The following is a 13,727-nucleotide window of genomic DNA, read 5'->3' on the forward strand; positions in this document are numbered from 1 at the left end:
TAGGAAGGATCTTTTGATTAAATTACTTCATTAAGAGTCTTTAATTAGATGCATGGTCCAGCATGAGTCTTAATCCTATTATAGTCCTTTATATATGGTAGAATAAAAAACCACGAGAACAACAACAACAAAGCCTGCAGAGACAGAAATGAAGTCAGGAACTTACCAAGGATGCTCTGGAAGCCAGAAGGTGAAATCTACAGAACACAGAAGTTGAGAGGATGCCACATTAGACAGAAGCTGAAAGTAACAAGGCTCAGAGGAGAAGGGAGAGACAAGCTGACACCCTCATGTGCCTGACTGCCCCACAGCTGCAGCTCAGGGAGAAAGGATCTCTTGACGATGCCTTGATTTGGATGGGTTTATAAGCTCAGAACGCTAAGGTTTTAACATACTAAATTCCCATTTCAGTACATTGCTCCCAGAAGCTTTTAGTAAATTAAAACAGATATTGATACCAGGAAAGTGGGGTGCATGCAGCAATGCAAATACCAAGAATATGTGAACAGTTTTATAAATGGATAAGAGGTAGATTTTGAAAGACTTATGAGACGCCTAATAGCAAAAGGTCTAAATTGCTTCCCAGGCTTCAGAGAGGGTGAAGCACATTCCCCTACAAAGGGAGTGTGGCTTCATCCCAGTGTTCTCAGAGGGTGGGGCCTAGAGTTCTGATGCCCCCAGATGGTTGCTGAGTATGGAGCTGAGAACATGGCCACTGGGCAAGGCCTTGGAAAGGGTAGGACTACGAGGAGAAGACACCATGGTTCTGGAGGTGACAATCAGACTTTGAAGCCTAATGGAGTATGCCCTGTAGGTTTTCTGGACAGTTTGAGACCTGAGACTCCTGTTTCCCTTCCAATTTCTCCCTACAGTAATGGCAATGCTTAATCTATGACTGTCCCTTCTTTGTATAATGGAGGCTGTTAATGGATTTTCCAAGTTGCACAGTTGGAGGGGAAGTTTTTGCTCCAGTACAGACTATATGCCTAAACTGATTCTGATGAGATTTTCTACTTAAAACTGTTACTGAAATGATTTAAGGCTTTTGAACTATTGCCGTGGAATAAATGTGTTTTGCATATGGGAAAAACTTGTATTTTTGAGATCCAGCATGTAGTGTGTGATCGTTTGAGCTTTTGAGGACCTTAAATATCCCGTCCTTAGGGCTAATCCATTCCTGTGCATGTAAACCTATTGTAGGTGGGATCTTTTGATTAAATTTCTTCAGTTAAGGGCCTTTGATTAGATTGTGGGGCTCATGGTGTTTCTTAATCCTTTTACTGTAGTGTAGTCCTTTATAAATGGTAGCATAAAAAGTCAGATAACAAAAAAAAAAAAAAAAAAAAAAGCTGCAGAGCTAGAGAGGAATCCAGAAGCTGAGAGTGAAAGACCTAGGAGCCTGAAGCCTAAATAAAAGGAACACAGAATCCGAGAGGAAGCTACTTTAGACAGAAGCTGAAGCAATGAGACTGTTAGAGAGGGGAGAGACAAGAAGACACCACTATGTGCCTCACTGCCCACAGCTGCAGCTCAGGAAGAAAAGATCTCCTGATGATGCCTTAATTCGGGCACTTTCATAGCCTCAGAACTGTCGGCTTTTAACCTAATAAAACCTCATTGCAAAAGCCAAACCATTTCTGGTCTATTTGTCCTAGCAACTTACAGCAAACTAAAACAATATTAGCGGTAGCTCAGAGCACTGATTTGGGGTTCCACCTTCAGGCTGGGCTCATTCCTGACAGCTGGGTGCTTTGTGTGCAGGAGCCAGGGGCTCCTCTACCAAACAGGGCCAGGAGGGGCTCCCTAACCAGAGGACCTGGCCCCACCCCACCCCGGGCAGCACGGGGCGCCTGCCTCCTCCCAGGCTACTTCCAACCCCGTTACACCAGGTGGGATGGGGGATGGTGGTGGAGGATGGAGGAGTGCCTGACCTGTCCTTTTCCTGCACCTTGGGCACCCTGCAGGGTTGCAGATCCACGCCCCCCAGGTGGATCTGACAGGCAGTGGAGTTCTGAAGCTCCTGATTTTACAGGCTCTCCACTTGGACCAACACCTGCCTAGCTAGCCGTGGGGTGTCCCAGGAGCCTCCTGGCGTAGCTGAGGACACAGAGCAGGGAAGTGTACTGGCGCGGTTGAGCCGTTGGCTCGTTGCGCATGACCAGCGAGGCGGTGTCCTGCTCCTGTACCGTCCTCCGTCCCGCGCCAGCCCCGTGTGCGCGCGCAGCTGCGGGCACGAGCCCAACCGCCCTGCGCGGTGTCCTCTACAACCGGCCTCGGAGGGCGCTCAGGACCATGCGAGCCCCGGAGTGTGGCGACCCCCCATGTCCACCCCGGCTGGGGGAGCACTGCCCCCTGTCCTGGGTGAGCGCCCCCTTTCCCAAGGCCGTTTTCAACCCCTCACTGTTCAATTAGGAAACGGTGTCCCGGAGAGAAAGGCCGGTCTCAGGCCAGAAGGGGTGGGCAGAATCCAGAGGCCCTGGAAACTTCGGGCATCCAAGGCTCAACCTCTGCCCTGGAAACTTTAAAAATGGCTGTTAGTAAATCCTGGGGGACCTCTGCCTCCTTCTGCCCATGTGAAGCTGTTTTCCCAAAATCACCCCCCCACACACACGTGTATAGAAACACAGACTAAAGGAACAGTGGAGGGGGAGGCAGAATAGGGAGGTGGCAAGGAGACAGAGGAAAGGGTTCGGAGTCAGCTCTGCGGTGGAGCAGGGGCATCAGTCTCCTGTCAGTGTATCCTTAGCCCAAAGCATGGGGAGAAGATGCCAGCCTGATAGGTGGTGGGATCTGGGACCTTCCCAGGGTATTGCCTGGGGAGGGTCTTATCCAGGGCAAGAAGAAGAGGACAGGACTGAGGTCCTGCCTCCACTGATCCGAAACCTGGAAGTAGGATGAATGCCCAGTGTGGAGGAAGCTACTGGAGAGAAGACCTCAGTTTCCCTCTCTATAAATTGTGGGACTTGCAGTGGGTGAATCCAAACATTCCACTTCCTAGGAGAAGCTTTAGGGTGCAAGGAAAATATGTTCGACACCTGGGGGTTCTTCTGAACAGACAAAGGCTTGGAGGATTGGGAAACTGAGGACTTGGGGTGGCATATAGTATGACAGAACTCAGGACCATGTGTGTCCAGGGACAGGTCAGACCTTGTAGGAGCCTTGGATCTGATACTAAATTGAATGGGAAGTCTTCTGAGATATTTAAACCTGAGGGTGACAATGTCTGTTTTTCACTGAATTTCAAGCCCTTCCTGGTGTGGACTTGGAAATGATGCCAAGGGTTCATGAGTTCACACTGCCAAAACCCTGCCCTGTTTTGAGTTGTGTTACCTGCTACTTCCCACCCCTTCTTGTAATTCATGTTTCCTTTTGCTTGTGCATTGGCTACATGTGAACGACAGCCCTCTTGTTTTCTAGGAATTTTCTCCCATCCACCTGATGCCATGCCTGGGAAGAAGAAGCTTGTGCAGCAGGGGAAATGGGATGTCCTCAGAGGCACAAGGATAGGTCCAGGTTCACAGAACTGGTAAGAAGAGTACAGTTGTGAATCCAGTGCAGTCTCCTCAGATGGTTCCTGGTGCCCCCATACCTTAGTGGGGCAGCCTGGAGGGCTGTGCTGGTGAAATTGTGTACAGATGAAATGACATAGGGTAGGAGAGTAAGCAGTCAACAGTCCAGAGGGCACATTGGGTAGTTCTTATCCAGGGAGGGTGCACAGGGAAGGGGCCCAGAAAGTTAAACCCTCACTTCCTTGGAGATAGAACCCAACAGAACTTGAAACCCTGGTAATCAAGCACCCATATTCTATAGCAGGTTTTTTTTTTTTATTTTAAATTCATTTTGTAAAAATATTACATTCAAAAAAATATGAAGTCCCATTCAACCCCACCACCCTCACCCCACCACTCCCCCCCCAGCAACACTCTCTCCCATCATCATGACATATCCCTTTATAGCAGGGGTTTTTAACCAGGTGTCCACAGACCCCCAAGGGCTATGTGAAATGATGTCAAGGGGTCCATGAGTTTGAATTGAAAAAAGTCAACTTATTACCTTTATTTTCTCTGACCTCTAACTGAAATCAGTTGTTGCATATCTCCAAAAATTGCTTATGCTCTTCCATACTTCAAAATTATGATAGTTTTTCGACCAACAATAGTTGAGTTTCATAAAACTATCTGCGGCTACTTTCTGAGAAGTGGTCCATGGTTTTCACCTGACTGGGAAAGGGGTCTATGGAACAAAAAGATTAAGAACTCTTGATCTAGACACTGTCCCTAACATCTCACTAAGGTAGAGATGCTGAAGACATGTTCTCTTAGTGTTGTCTACTTGCTTCCTGAGGTGTTGACCACAGAAAACCCGACAGCAAGAGCCTTATACAACACTGCAGGCACTGTCTCAGCCCTCACCCTTGAAGGATCTGGCCATTTACCAGGAGGATCTCAAAGGTAACCCTGGGGGCCCAAGGCAGGGGATACAGGCCAGGCTGATACTGTGATCCTGCCCCGGCAGCCTCAGCACCTCCAGCTCCCATTATGGGTGTATAAAGGGGAGTGGCATGAGTGTGGCCAGGCTCTGAGCATGAAGAAATGGTTGGGATGGATACCTGGTGGGCTCATCATGTTCATATACAGGTCATGAATGGCAGGGCCTGAGGTTGGTGTCCCTCTGCTCAGACATTGATTCTGATCTGTAGAGCTCTCATCTCTCTCCTAGGAGGAGATCTATAAAGACAGGGACAGTGCCTTACCTGGAAGTAGAACTTCATGTGAGGTTGTTCCTCTTGGTGACTACCAGGATTGGCCCGGACACCTTGCAGCCCAGCTGATATCCTTATCTTTGCATGCACCCATAAGACAAGCTCAGAACCAGCTGACCATGTCATCAAGACCAGGGTACCTGTGCACCAGGCCACTACCAGGGACTGGAACAGACTGGAGGTAAGTTAGGAACCAGGGTTCTCCACAGCCAGTGGTCTCCAGGACTCAGACCCAGGCCTCGCAGAATCTCCAGGCACCCTGCCAGGGATTCCCCTTTTTAGCCCTTAGTCATACACCAAGAGGAAGGTGGGACTCCATTCCTCACTCCCAACATCCAACCCAAACCGTTAACAGGTGCAATGTTTGTTGGAATATCAAAAATTAGGCATTTGTAATGATTCAAACTCATGTTGAACCATGACAGCCTTTCTTTTTGATCCTGCCTGCCCTTGGGTGCTCCCTGTCTCCAGGTGTCCAAACCCACATGCATTCACCTAAATTGTCCCTCCATCCTTTTGCATCCTCATATTTCCTAGGTTATTTTTAACCTATAAAGGGTGCAAGAATTATACAGTAATACATTTTTTCTGCAACCTGCAATCTCATGGAGCTTAATACCATGACTCTTTCAGTTCAGGTGACAGGGCAGCATCATGTTTCAAAGGTGAGGCCAGGGACCTCACATGTTCAGCCTCACAGTCCTTGGACCTTTTGGGACTCCTTCCTGTTGCCATTTCCCTAGGGCTCCAGGGAACATCATGTGACCTTAAATATCCTAATATTTCTAGTTAACCCAGGATGGGCTCCCAAGAGCCCATGGTTTGGTCAAACCTTTTACTTATTTAAAATTTTAATGACTACGACAAGGTTCCTTGAAACAATTCAGGAAAATAAAAGCAGATAATATGGCTGGTGCTTCCCTGGGATCTGTTGACCTTGGGTGTGAACAGTCTGAAAATTTGTCCATCTGCTGTCAGTGAGGCAGAATCATATTTGCAATTACCCCATTAAGAAGTTGATCTACCCTTGAATATTCTCAAGACCATTTGGAATTTTTCTTCCCTGTGGCATCAGCTCATTTCCTTGGGCAAAACAGGGTCTTTTTCCCACCCTGGAATCTCCAGGAATTTACTACCCCTTACTGAATCAAGTATCACCTTAGCCTCAGGTTTTCAAAATTTCCTTTTATTTGAAGGAGAGAAGAGAAGGCATCTGACATTTTTGAAATCAAACACATGAACCTGGGGAATGTGTCAGGGTGTACTGTCACTAACTAGAGGTACCCATGTTCCACATCCTGCCACAGTCCCTGAGGACAAGGATTTCCAGGCTTGAGATGCAGTTGCAACCATCTTGTTAGATATGTTGGTGCTGCTGACCACATGTACATTTTTGTTCCAATGCTCTACCACCCAGTGTGAAAATAACTATGCTGGGGATGGAAGAGACCAGCCTGGTACAGACCAACTTCAGGTCCAATGGGCAGGAGAAGCTAGGGCAACATCTTGGTGCTTGCCCACTTGTGCAGGGACTGTTTGGACACATCCAACATCCTGACTAAGCCTTCTTCCCCACCAAATAGACCCTGATACAACTGGTCATCATGTCAGTACCCTACCCCTTCCATGGCCTCAACTTTGCCAGACTTTGCCATGGGCCTTGGGAAGTCACTTCCCTTCTATGAGTCTCAGGTGTCCTTGGAAGAATAGGGGGCTAGAGGACACACATCAGTAGGTTATTGAGAAGTCCTAAGGGGATGAGCCTTGGGATGGGCTGACACAGACCAGGCCCTGAATGATGGACTGTTGTAGGCACTGTGGATGGAGAGAATTGTTTTCCTCTTACCTACAGAGAATCCTCTGACTCAGTCCTCAACTACCCCAGGGCCAGGCATAGACCTATCTTCTTATTGTAAAGAAGACTGAAGATTCAGTCCTGAAAGTTGTCATCCAAGGTCTGGTCAAAAGGCATCCAGGGGGCTGACGGAAGTGAAACAAGCCAACTCTGATATTTGGGAGAGTTACAGTGCTTCTCAATCAACAAATATATACTGGGTGCCTATGTGTACAAAGATATTGCAAAATTTAGCATTGTTGGAGGAATGAAGCAGAAAAAAATGCCCATTTCTTGGGTTATTTTCCACTGTGGAGTCAGACACTAGACCTCAAGAGCATGAAGGGCACATAGCAAGATAGGTGTGATTCTTCATGGCTCTCTATAGGTATCGGCAAGTCCTCCAGGTCTCAGAAGGACATGGAAGACCCCTGGAACAAAGGAAAATGTGAGTGGACTATGGGTCAAGAAGGAGGGGCCCCATCTCCAGTTGAGTGGGAAAGGTGGGGTTGAGGTAATGGCTGGGAAGTATTGGATATATGTCTTGATCTCCCAAATCTGATGATTCCCATATTGATTTGACTTATTCCCACCCATACCATCCTCCATATAGGATCCATGGTCCAAGGAAAGAAGATGTGTTGAGCAAACTACTAATCAGTCTGCCTGGAATCTCAGTTGATGGTGCTCAGCTGTAGGTAAGATGAGGTTAGGCTGTGTCCGTGCTACCAGAAGGACAGTCTGAAGGGGATGAAACTCTCACAGGCACTTAAAGAATATGGGCAGTACTTGGTGCTTGAGCCTTAGGTTGAAGATGGAACAGGAGGTCCCCATTCACCAGGTATTCAAAGAGTTCTGTTTTGGAAGCACAGTGCAATGAGTAAAGCATTCTCTGCCCTTCACTGCCTTCCTGGAGCCCAGATTCCTCTGTGGAGGGGGCAGCAGAGACAGACAGTAATGTGTCAAGTGTCCCTGTTGTAGGGAATATTTCTATTGAATCATGAGTGCCTATTATTGAATATGTTCCTTAGTCTCCTGCTCTGGGACAGTCAGTCATTATCAGGTCTGAGAGTGTTTGGAGTGTGGGTTCAGGGCCTGGGGATGGGCAGTAGCAGGCACAGGAGCCATCCCCCCCGCCCCCCCCCCCCAACACACACACATTTCCTTCAGATAGGAAGGTGGGAAAAAGGGAAGGCCTATCTGATCTGCTGCCTACACTTCTCTCACAATGCCTCTGGTTCTATAATTCGAAAATGTCTTGACCATCCTAATGGGAATTTTTTTTCCTGGACCCAGGCTCTCTCTTCCTCAAGGCCTCTATGGATATGAAAATTCTAGTCTTGAAATTGAAATAGAGATCCCATCCACTCTGTGCCCAGCTTGAGTTTCTGAATTCAAGAGAGGCCAAGCCAGAAGGTGGGGAGGTCTGAGATTTGGTCCCAGTGAGCCTAAGCAGAGGATACAGCTAGAGAACCGAGGTAGGCTCTCCAAGGCTGGTGTCCAGGAGAAAGAGGAACCTCAGAAGGGACATCAGTTGGACCACTACCCTGGGAAGCTTCCAGGTTGGGGTGTGGTGGGTTTTGTTTTTTTCATCTGCAAAGCTTGGGGATATTTTCTGCCTTTGAAAAGGCACCTGGAAATGCTATAATGGTGGTCAACACTCCTCCTCTTCCAGTTCTAGTATCAGCTGCAGCACCTGATGCAAACCTAGCTCTTGCTCCTGCTCCATCACTTCCAATTTTGAGCTGAAGCCCCCTCAAACTCTGGATTTTAGAACTGCTTTGAAAGTAGAACAAGGATTTTTTTGGACTCTATCACTGACTGTGCATTTGGCACCCCCTTCCAAGATGATGGAAGAATCACCACCAGAGCCAGGTATGGATTTGGGTATAACTCCAGTCTCAGATCCAGCATCACTGTCTCCAGCAGAGGCAAACCAAGCAACAGATGAAGCCTTAGCTCTTCTTCTCTATCTTGAATCTGACCAAGAAAAGGAGCCTTCTGTTCCCTTTCCTGAGAGGGTCATTTTTTCCCTCTTTGTAACATTTTTCTTTGTATTCTGTATGTTTTACGGCTAAACTTATTTTTTCATTTAAAAAATACATTATAAATTATTATTTCTCTGTTGTAGTGTACATATTAGTGTCTTAGAACATTTAATTTTGAGCAACCGTCTTCATTGTCTTATCCAGAACCTATTCAACCCAAAGTGGAACCTCAAACTACCTGGCAGTTACTCTCCATTCTTGCCTCCTTTGCATTTTGAGAACATTGATCAGCTTCTTTCTCCTTATATCCTCATGCCTTGGATCCTGGTCTCTCAGTACATGGAGAGTCATGGGCCAGGCTGAGAGTTGAGTTCATTCAGATAGCCATTGTCCTTATTTGACAGTCAGGGATGGTATAGCTCAAGGAGGTTAAGAGATCAGTTGGATGTCAGTAATCAAGGATTGGAACATAGACCAGAGCTCTCAGCAGGACCTGGTATCTGTCATCTAATTCACCCATTTGTAACCATGACCCTACCATCTTCTGCCCCCTGCCAAGGAATCAAACCCACAAGCCTTTTCCAGTTCTGGTAGAGTCTATCTAGGAGAAATTATGGCCTTGTTGACATGATGTGACCAAAACCGAAGGGGTGGTGAAGGGTATCCCTGTGGCATCCTGGAAATTGTCCACATGATTTCCTCCCACCAAGTAGGGAAGGTGAGCATCCAGGAGGATGGGGGAACAGGTATTTGGAGGTCCTCATACCCTGAGGACGATTGGGGTGATGCCCAATTTGGACAGGCACTCACTGGGGGTGCCCATCCAGGTGCCCATCCCAGAGAAGGACTCTGGAAGGAAGCTGTTGAGGAAGTACGGAACAGTCTGACAATGCCCAGGATTCACAAAGAAACTGGCATTCTTTTTTTTTTTTTACTGTTTATACCTTTTTTTAATTAATTTTTTTTGTCTTTATTTTTTAATATTACATTCAAAAAATATGAGGTCCCCATATACCCCCCACCCCTCTCACCCCCCTCCTCTGCCCATAACAACAAAATCCTCCATCATGAGACATTCATTGCATTTGGTGAATACATTTCTGAGCACCACTGCACCTCATGGTCAATGGTCCACATCATAGCCCACACTCTCCCATTGTCCACCCAGTGGGCCATGGGAGGATATACAATGTCTGGTAACTGTCCCTGCAGCACCACCCAGGACAACTCCAAGTCCCGAAAACACCCCCACATCTTATCTCATCCTCCCACTCCCTACCCCCAACAGCCACCATGGCCACTTTCTCCACACCAATGCCACAATTCCTTCAATTACTAATCACAATAGTTCATGAATAGAATATCAGTAAGTCCACTCTAATCCATACTCTGTTCCTCCATCCTGTGGACCTTGGAATGGTTGTGTCCACTCCACATCTATATCAAGAGGGGGCTTAGATTCTACATGGATGCTGGATGCAATCCTCCTGCTTTCAGTTGTAGGCACTCTTGGCTCCGTGGTGTGTTGGTTGACCTTCTTCACCTTCATGTTAGTTGAGTGGGATAAGTCCAATAAACCAGAGTGTAGGAGCTGAAGTCTGTTGAGGCTCAGGGTCTGGCTATCACATGGTCAGTCCAGAGATTCAGGTCCCCTGGGTATACACTAAACCCCAGCACCAACTTCAGTTCTGGTAAAAATAACAGGAGAGGCTTGTGGACAAAGATCACATCTGAGTCCAGCTTCATCACACAGAAACACGAACTCCAAAGTAGGGCCAACTGACATGGCACTGAACTCCATCTGCCATGACCATAGAACCTGTGGGTCTCTGTAGCCCTCAGAAGAACTAATACCTGGGGTTGTATCTACTTTAGATGTCTCTGGGACTCTGCTGAGGAATGCATAAGGGCAACCCCTCTGATAACCTCCTGGCTCTTTTTGGAGACTCATCGCCATGTAAACTCATCTGTCCTTTCCATTTCCCCCTTTAATTAGCTCAAAAAGCATTTTTAACTCCTGGTATTATATATAGATTGAGATATTCTGCTGGTCCGAGTTGACCCTTAGAAACTGGGATTCTTATGCTTGGGCAAGAAAAAGCTATGAGCCTAATTTAAGGTTTCTACAATGTTAATTGAATTTATACCTTACCTCCACTCAACATTTTGAGGCATCTATCTCCTCTAATTCAGTACCAAGAAAGACTTTTTTCTCTCCAAGGGTATCTGTATTATTCATTTAATTGGATAAAGTTTGTACCCTGAACTTTCCATTTTGTCCTTGAATGACAGAAAACTCAGAGCTACATTTTATCTTTTTTTGTTGCATAGCTTCTTTCTATATTTCTAGGTATATTTTATCTTAGCTTTTAAGAATTCCAAATTTTTAAAAGTTTTTAATTGACTATTATTTTTTGGAGGTATGTGCACACAGGCTTAAGCTCTTTTGATAGGAATTGAAAATGAAGCTCTTAAGAATCATTGAACAGTGATCATCTTGCCATGTTCTCTTCATGCAACATGATATCTGCAAGATAGACTTAAGAACTTTCCAGTGGGATGGATTAGAGGATGTGGAAATGTGTGCAAGGAAGTGTGGGGCAGGAAATCATGGAAGGGTTTTATAAACAGCCTTAAGATTGGGAGGTTAGAAGGAGACATCTCAATTCTCATATTTTCTCAAATCACATGAGGCAAGAACACATGGAAACCTGTGCAAGGCTTTCCCAAGAGTCTCAGTGTTATGTGTGCTGCCCACCAGCAAGGCCATGACAGGATGCTGAATGGTCCCAGATTGATCTTCCCAGGGGACCACTCCATATCCCAGTCCTTCCTTGAATTTGGACCCTGTGGTTAGTTTATGTTGTGTGTTCATTTAGGAGAGGGCCTTTCCATAAAGAGCTGGAAGAAGAGGAAACTGTGCTGGAGAGGGATGCACTGGTCCCAACAGCATGGTCATCCCCAAATGACCAAGGGAATCATGGGGATGAGAAGAAACCATCACAACTTCCAGTAAAAATGATTTTATGTCAAAGTGTTCCCTTGGTCAGGTATCAAATATTCATATCTGGGACAAGATGGAGACTGGAGGGAAGGGAGAGTGTCCTACAGAGCTGAGCATCTTCATGCTTCAAAAGAGTGAGAAGGATGATCCAGATCAGGGTGAGGATCCACAGACTGACACATGACTGATGAATGAGCTTCCCAGTAGAAGGTAGATCACAGGATGTGAGTAGGAAGAGATACTGTGGAGATGTAAGTGGGCAAGAGGGGTTGGTCAAGAGAGCTTCTGGCAAGCAACATGGTAGAGGAAGAAAACAGCATATTAAAGGGAGTATCAGGCCGATTCACTAGAATGTGCACTGGGGACTCAGGCTAATAATGAGTCCCTGGGCTCAACTCCAGGAACAAGGAAAAGGACCAGGTTTCAGGACAAGGACACAAGCCCAGGAGGAACCTGTGGCCAGGTCAAGTGGGCGCTGAGCTTACTGAGCACCCAAGGAGAAGAGTTCCCAGGACACATGGTGGTGGCAAGGGGCAGGGATCACAGAGAGGCCTGAGGGTGTTCATTTGCTGCTGTCTGACCTCAGGCTAGGTTCAAACAGGTCAATGTACTTGCTGACTGATGGAAGCCCCAGGATGGGATGGCTTGCTATAGCTCCCCCAACCTTGGCCTCTCATCAGGAAAAGAGCATAGGGTTAGGAGATAGTGGTGAAGAACATAGGGTTAGGGAATAGTGGTTCCCAATGAATATAATTGTAAGTATTATAATCCAGTACTGCCATTTTATGGGAACTACACTCTAAGCAGGACAAGAACCCACAGGAGCTCATACAGAGTAAGTGCTTGTTCCCTAGAATGACTGAACAAATGAACAAACTGAACATTTGCAAGAAGAAGAAATATCTACCTTTGCTTCCTCAGCAATGGCTTTGATTAGACAGGACTTCAGTTGAGCAGAGCTTTAAATAAATTTGTAACTAACAATAGTAATTCTGAGAAGTGTTTTTCTCAAAAATTTCAAAGCAATGTGTTAATAAATTGACTTCTATCTGTTCAGCCAGAATTTGATCATCTCCTACTATTACCCTCACTGTTCTGTTAAATGGACAGGAATTTTAATGGCCTTGAACTGACACCCGACCAAAGGTCACATGTGGTTTTGCCCCCCAGGGTTGGAGTCTCATCTGGAATGAACTCTGAGCATCATGCAAGATGTAACTCAAGGGCCTTCTGAGCAGCTTTCACATAATTGGCAAGACCCCCCATCTCCAGGGCAGGGCCATTAGGGGTTGGCCAACTCCCCACAGGTAGGGGATACCTGACAGATCCTGGCACTCTCCGTGAATTCAGGAGATGGAACTGAGAGCCAAAGAAGGACAGTTTACAAGAGTACCTGAAAGAGGGAGCTATAGGCAATGCAGAGAGAGGGAGAGGTGAAGTTAGAGAGAGCTCTACAGAGCTATGCAGAGGTCTCCCAGTGGACTTGAGCTGAGCACAGTGTATGTACACAGAACTATGCCAGGCATCCCCAGGCAAAGGACAAAACACCAGAAAGGAGCAGGCAGAACAATCCACAAAGCTCATAAAGTACAGGGAATATTTCATGTTCTCACCAGTCAGGGTGGAATATCTCATAATTCAGGTGGCATCATGTAGAGCACTCAGAGGCTTGCCTCAGTTGAGGAATAATTGATAGGAAATAAATATTGTAAAACATATCAATAATTGCATACCACTACAAAACAAGTAGAACTAACAAATTCAGCAAATTGCTGATTACAAGATTAACATGAAAAAATCAGTTGTCTTTCTAAAAACCAAAAATGAACTTCTGAAATTGAAACCAAGAAAACAATTCCACTATATTACCTTCTGAAAGAATAAAATATTTAGAAGTAGATTTAAATACGAATGTGAAAGACAGGTACACTGATAAAGACAAAACACTGATAATAGAAATTTTAAAAGATTTAAATAAATGGAAAGAAGCCCTGTCTCCATGGATAGAAAGATCTAATATTGTTAAGATGTCAATAATACCTGAAAAGGACTATAGATTCAATGCAAAACCTATTGAAATTCAACTACATTTTTTTTTCTGTAATGGGAAAACCTATTTTCAAATCATACAGAAATCCA

At 45.9% G+C, this 13,727-nt stretch overlaps 2 long non-coding RNA genes across 3 annotated transcripts in view; one reads left to right on the forward strand and one right to left on the reverse strand.

Annotated features, from left to right (window-relative positions):
- Positions 1-2,096, reverse strand: part of LOC131280048 (uncharacterized) — a 35,288-nt gene extending 33,192 nt beyond the window's left edge. The window contains exon 1 of one of the 2 annotated variants that reach the window (XR_009187612.2): positions 1,932-2,096. This is a non-coding gene — a long non-coding RNA (uncharacterized lncRNA). Of the gene's footprint in view, positions 1-166; positions 200-1,931 lie in introns of those variants that run through there. The other variant, XR_009187614.2, reaches the window with a different exon arrangement.
- Positions 2,097-7,236: 5,140 nt separating this feature from the next.
- Positions 7,237-8,713, forward strand: LOC139440143 (uncharacterized). Its single transcript, XR_011650233.1, has 2 exons — positions 7,237-7,294; positions 8,272-8,713. It is a non-coding gene; the product is annotated as an uncharacterized lncRNA (long non-coding RNA).
- Positions 8,714-13,727: the final 5,014 nt, after the last annotated feature.

Source organism: Dasypus novemcinctus, chromosome 2 (assembly GCF_030445035.2).
Source record: "Dasypus novemcinctus isolate mDasNov1 chromosome 2, mDasNov1.1.hap2, whole genome shotgun sequence".
In the NCBI taxonomy this organism is placed as follows: Eukaryota; Metazoa; Chordata; class Mammalia; order Cingulata; family Dasypodidae; genus Dasypus; species Dasypus novemcinctus.